The sequence below is a fragment of the Pristiophorus japonicus genome, unplaced genomic scaffold (genome assembly GCF_044704955.1).
Source record: "Pristiophorus japonicus isolate sPriJap1 unplaced genomic scaffold, sPriJap1.hap1 HAP1_SCAFFOLD_112, whole genome shotgun sequence".
Lineage (NCBI taxonomy): Eukaryota > Metazoa > Chordata > Chondrichthyes > Pristiophoridae > Pristiophorus > Pristiophorus japonicus.
The window spans coordinates 149,689-156,537 of NW_027250777.1; the positions used below are offsets into that span (position 1 = coordinate 149,689).

Consider the following 6,849-nt stretch of genomic DNA (forward strand, 5'->3'; position numbering starts at 1 on the left):
GATCCAGTCTCTCCTCATATGTCGGTCCTGCCATCACGCGAATCAGTCTGGTGAACCTTCGCACTCGACAAAACGTTGCATTTTCTTTTCATGCCAAGCATTTTACATGAATGCATTGCAATGCCAATGCACTTTTTACCTGGCAAGACTGAAGTACAAGCTGTGATGAACAGTGTGAAACAGAAACAGCTACTCGACGGCATCTGTGTGAATTGCTCTGCGTCGATAATTAGCAGAGCGTAAAGAAGGGAAACTGACATGAAACATGAGAAAAGGCCGAGCCAAAGTGTAATGTTGGAGATGATTTTTTTGTTTTTGAGAACTGTTTCAAAGATTTTTGTGTGGTTGGTTCCATGGTGTAATGGTGAGCACTCTGGACTTGGAATCCAATGATCTGAGTTCAAATCTCAGTGGAACCTCAATTCTTGTTGTCCCAGTGGCTGCAAATCTGGGACAAACAAGTGAAAGACACCTGGTGTTGGGGGGCAGTTGTGTTGACTTTGTCAGTGATGCTTGATCTGCGAGTCGAGTTGTCAAATCGTGTGTTCAATCAGCGGAGGATAAACCAGTTTTTTTATGTAATGCTGCCTTTACCTGCAAAATGTGTGCTGAGATTATCTGTGCAATATGCTTTCAGCAGGATGAATAAAAGCAACGCTTTTTGAAATGCAGGCACTGCATGTTTTGTACTCGAAAAAATTAGCATTTTCTTTTCATGCCAAGCATTTACATTAATGCATTGCAATGCCAATGCACTTTTTACCTGGCAAGACTGAAGTACAAGCTGTGATGAACAATGTGAAACAGAAACAGGCACTTGAGAACCCATAGCCTCGACGGCATCTGTGTAAATTGCTTTTGTGTTGCTTTCACGGGAAATTAACCCCTCACCTTCTTTTGCACAATAAAAGAAATGCTAACTGAGGGACAGTCGATACTTCAATCATTTGTCCTGTGCTTTGAGGAGCGGGCAGGGAAGTTGACCTGAGTCCATGATCGGATCGGCCATGATCGTATTAAATGATGGAACAGGCTCGAGGGGCATATGGCCGACTCCTGCTCCTATTCCTTATGTTCTTATGTTCTTGCGCATGTTCGCCTAATTTGTAATCTGCGCCTGATTTTTTAATATGGAGAACAGGTTTTTTCAGTTCTACAAAAATCTTCACTTGCTACATTCTAACTTAGTTTGGAGGACGTTTTCACTGTGGAAACTTTGAAATCAGGCGTCAGTGGCCGGACATGCCCCCTTTTGAAGAAAAAATTCTGTTCCAAAGTGGAACTGTTCTACCTGACCAGAACTGCAGAAAATATAATGTGTAGAATTGCGATTTCTAAGATAGTCTGTTCTCCACCAGTTGCTCCTAAAAATCAGGCGCAAATCATGTGGAAACTTGGGCCCCATATATGTATCAATAGAATCAATTTCCACCAATCACATAATTTATTTCTAGTGGGCTGGATGGAGTAACATGATCCATGTAAAAAATTGTTATCGTTTTACTTGAACTGAATGCTCATAAAATATTGGAGTGGGAACAAACTGGATAATAGCACTGCTGGCAACATTTTCGGAATATAGTCGTGCAGCCAAAACGCACAATGACAACCTGGAACTGTGCGGCACCGAATACTCGGGGGAAAAACAGTTAAACACTTTGGACCTGGGTGGGCTCGAACCACCAACCTTTGGGTTAACAGCCAAAAGCACTAACCCATTGCGCCACAGAGACTGATGGAAGTACAAGGTGCAACACATCCACAACCAGGGTGTCAGTCAGTTAAAGCTTCAGATTGCTCTGACCGGTATGGAACTTGTCCACTCTCAGTTGTACTTTTCCCAAATAAATGAAGGGACATTCATTGTGGATGCGTGGAAGCAGTCTGGTTCCGCACACTGCAGATACTTCCATATCACCACCAACCAGCTCTCCCACAACTGGTGTGATCAACCTGACAGCCTTCTAGTGCCTTGTTTGTGACAAAGTATTCTGATTGTCCCGAAGCAGGTATTAAGTTTTCATTCCTTTTCAGCTCCTGACTGCGGATATTCCTGTGATTATCCGGGAACTAAATGCTGACAGGGACAGTTGGATTCACCGTTTCTTGCTTGGTGAAATTTCAAAGATTGAAAGCGACGCACATCAACCCCAAACGTCCCGTGAGATGGAAGCCCAGTTGCTGTTTCAAGCTCGAATGCAGGTACAAGCAGAACTTATTCAAAGAAAGTCCAAGTCCCTGAGACGCCTGCTTGTTTGCACCAAACTCTTTGCAAAGAGTTGAGGTTCATATTTGGTGATCTGGGCACATCTTTCCCCAAACTACAACACTTCAAACATAACTCAATAGCTGTAAAGCGCTTTGGGGCATCATGAGTTCCTGAAAGGCGCTGCAGATATGCAAGTCCTTCTTTGCAAAAGTTCGATGCAATTTCAAAATATGCGAGCAATATCAGGGCTCCTCTGGGACCCCTCGTAAATTTCAATGAACAATACCGAAGGGAAATCACAGCCCGAGACCAATGAGCCAACTGTTTGACAAACGTGAAGATAAGGTGTAACCATGATCAAAGCATTTTTTTGTGTGTCGCTATTCAGAACATAAAAACTTAAGAACTAGGAGCAGGAGTAGGCCATATGGCCCCTCGAGCCTGCTCCGCCATTTAATATGGTCATGGCTGATCCGATCATGGACTCAAGTCCACATCCCTGCCCGTTCCCCATAAGCCTTATTCCCTTATCAGTTAAGAAGCTATCTCTGTCTTAAATTTATCAAATGTCGTGGCTTTCTCAGCTCTCTGAGGCAGTGAGTTCGACAGATTTACAACCCTCTGAGAGAAGAAATTCCTTTCATCACAGATTTAAATGGGAGGCCCCTTATTCTGAGATTATGTCCCCAAGTTCTAGTCTCCCCTATCAGTGGAACCATCCTCTCTGCATCCACCTTATCAAGCTCCCTCATTAGCTTATACGTTTCGATAAGATCACCTCTCATTCTTCTGAATTCCATGAGTAGAGGCCCAACCTACTCAACCTTTTCTCATAAGTCAACCCCTCATCTCCGGAGTCAACCCAGTGAACCTTCTCTGAACTGCATCCAAAGCAAGTATATCCTTTCGTAAATATTGCAAGTGTTTGTGATCCTCGCTCAATTGCCAGACGGACGGTTTGAATCGCCCCCACCTTACGAAAGTTCTAGATCCGGGAATTATTATTCAGAGTGTAAATTAAATGAGTCACGGAAAGGGATGCTTCGGTGATAAATCGTAGTATATTTATTTGGTTTAACATACAATGGCTAAAACATGCACTGCTAAACGAAATCACTGTCTCTGTGGAGAATTAAATCCAGGTTACAAACAATATACATACAGTACAGAAATGAGACCTAGTAACACGCAGTAATTCGCTGGTGGATTCTAACCCCACCCCTACCAATGAATTACCCTCCCCAGAATAGCCCTGAAAAGCTTCAATTCTGAGAAAATCCTGAGCCCTTACCCATCTGGTTACTGGCTTGGGACACTCGCGACCATGTTCACCACCACACGCAGCCAGTTTCCTTGCTCAGCTCAGCTGTGGGAAGTCACTGCCTGGTCTTCAGTCTCGGTGGCTTCTTCTGCAGTACTGTGGCCCCTTCCTCTGGTACATCGATCGGTAGACCAAGAGCGAGAGGGAGAGGGGGCTCTCTCTAGACACAAGCTGCAAGCTGCAAGCTCCAAGCTTCACACCAAGCTCCAAGCTAAAAATAAAGTGGAAAGGACCCTGTGTTTCTGGGAGTCTTGCTACCCCTATCTTTCCCGCCAATCTTTAAAACCCCTTTGTTTCTAAGCACGGGTACTTAGTCAGTGATGGGCCATCCCACCCATGCATTGGGCTGATGGCCCTTAGTCTGGGCATCTCTCTGAGCCTTTGTGTTGGGAAAGACCCAGCTCCTCCTTGGCTGGCCAGGCTGGTGGGTTCATTATTCTGTGTCTCCTTCTGAGATGGAAGTGAGAAGTGCTTTTACAAATTAGAGTGGCTTTGTCAGTGGCCCCCCTTCCTGGCCGACAGCTCTTTTGTCAATGGATGACTGACAGGTCTTTTGTCCCAGCTAACTTCCATGCGTTCTCTGGAGTTTTAACAAAACCAGCTTTTTCACATATCTGCGCAGGGTGTCCCCAGCACAGGGAAAATAGCCTCAGAAAAATAAAATCCACAAAATATTCTCGACTGAGTCCATTCTTTAAACAGAAACTTTGCGATCTTTTCATTCTGCTCTGCTAATTATCGATCTTGCCACGTAAAAAGTGCGTTGGCATTGCAATGCATTAATGTAAAATGAATGAAAAGAAAATGCAACGTTTTGTCCAGTGCAAAACATGCAGTGCCTGCATTTCAAAAAGCATTGCTTTTATTCATCCTGCGGAATGCATATTGCACAGATAATCTCAGCACAAATTGTGCAGGCAAAGGCAGCATTAGACAACAACGTGATTTGTCCTCCGCTGATTTGTAGCAGATAACTGACGGTTGAGCAAACAATTTGACAACTAGACTTGTAGATCAAGCATCAATGACAAAGGCAACAAAACTGCCCACCAGCACCAGGTGTCTTTCACTTGTTTGTCCCAACTTTTCAGCAGCTGGGACAACAAGAATTTAGGTTTCACCGAGATTTAAACTCAGATCGCTCGATTTAAAATCAAGAGGGCTCACCATTACACCATGGAACCATCTATGGCAAAACTTTTGAAACATACTTCGTCACAGACAAGGCACTGGACGGCTGGAAAGTAGATCACACCGGTTGTGGGAGAGCTGGTTGGTGGTGACATGGAAGTGTCTGCAGTGTGCGGGACCAGACTGCTTCCACACATCCAAAATGAATGTCCCACCCTTTACTTGGGAAAAGTACAACTGAGAGTGGATAAGTTCCATCCAGGTCGGAGCAACCTGAAGCTTTAACTGACTGACACCCTGGTTTTGCATGTCTTGCAGTGTGTATCTGTGGTGCAATGGTTTAGCGCATTCGGCTGGTAACTGAAAGGTGGGTAATCCAAACCCATCTCCGGGCGAAGCCTTTTAATGTTTTTCCCCGAGGATTCGGTGCCGCACAGTTCCGGGTTGTCATTGTGCATTTTGGCTGCACGAATATATTCCGCAAACATTGCAAGCTGTGCTGTTATCCAGTGAGTTCCCACTCCAATACTTTTATGAGCATTCAGCACAAGTAAAACGATAACAATTTTTTACATGGATCATGTTCCTCCATCCAGCCCACTCAAAATAAATTATGTTATTGGGTTTAAAGGAACTGGTGAAAATTGATTCTATTGATACATATATAGAACTGGAACTTCGGTCTCAAGTGCTCCTCCTATCAAGAATAGACACACACACAATCAATGGCTTTACAACTGAGTCATAAATACTTACAATTTCTCATACAGCATGTAAATGAGATAGGGATAAAAATTCATCACATGTAAAGAGAAAATGAATGATTAAAGATACTACTGTCCCTCAGTAACTATATTATTATTTATTTCATCCTGAAAAAGGTTATCGGTTATTTAACGGTGATTAAATTAATTCTTATTTTTTCATATTAGCTGCATGTCGTCAATTTTATAAGGTTTTGAATTGAAAAAAGCTGTTACAGAAGTTACCGCCATGACCTGGAATCTAAGCTGTTTTTCGGTGGTATAAGGAGTGGTTTTACTCAATCATTTAAAGGTGACTTCAAAGAATCACGTGAAGTTAAATTCAGATCAAGGTTACGATGTGTTTCGGTGTGAAACAAGTGGATTGAAAAGGACAATAATGACACCAAGCATTATGATGCAGCGATGCAGCAATACAGCGTTCCCTGGTGGTCCAGTGATTAGAATTCGGTGCTCTCACCACCGCGGCCCTGGGTCGATTTCCGGCCAGGGTAATTGCACTTCCATCAAAATTAAAAACTTATAAGAAAGAGTTACATGCATCTCATGTGAAAAAAAGATTCATTGATTTAAACATCATTAATTAATCCGTTGTAGAACTTCAATCATTTATTTTGCCCTGAGTATGTGAGGAACTTTTATCCCGATCTCATTGTATTTTAGGAGGATGGTCCAGCCCCGGTATCTCCACCTGTGAAAGCAGGAAACTGCTGGAAATACACAACAGGACGGGTAGCCTTTGACAAACAATTAAACCCAGGTTACAGACTCTCTCCCTTCACCTGCCCTTTGCGGGACACTTGTCCGCGGGAAGCCTCCAACCGGAATTTGTGGGCCAATATTCCCACCCGGATTGTTTTGCAGCCTTACAGTCAATAGTTCAATAACTGAACTGTAATAATTTCAGGAGCTTTCATCATAGATGATATTTTACACGCTATCAGACTTAACACACTCTGAATTTTTGAAATTGGTTTAAAATGTTCATTGCTCAGAAGACAAGTAACCTGGGTTATGCCAGGCCAGTGCACCACAAGGCCAGAACGGTGCCGTACGTGATGTGGGAAAAAATAGAAGGCGAATTGGACCGCCTGCGAGGGAAGGCATCATCTTGCCAGTCGAATTCAGTGACTGGGCGAGCCCGATTGTTCCGATGCTCAAGGCAGATGGGTCGGTCAGGATATATGGTGATTACAAGGCCACCATCAATCGGGTGTCACTCCAAGACCAGTACCCGTTATCGAAAGCGGAGGACCTCTTTGCGACACTATCCGGTGGCAAAGTTTTTTCAAAATTGACCTCAGCTTACATGACCCAGGAGCTGGCGAGTGAGTTGAAGAAGCTGACCACCATCATGACACACAAGGGGTTGATTGCGTACAACAGATGTCCGTTCGGGATTCGCTCGGCCGCCGCGATCTTCC

General features: G+C 43.8%; 1 non-coding gene across 1 annotated transcript; it reads left to right on the forward strand.

Annotated features, from left to right (window-relative positions):
- The first annotated feature begins 347 nt into the window (after positions 1-347).
- trnap-ugg (transfer RNA proline (anticodon UGG)) lies at positions 348-419 on the forward strand. The gene has a single exon. It is a non-coding gene; the product is annotated as a tRNA-Pro (tRNA).
- Positions 420-6,849: the final 6,430 nt, after the last annotated feature.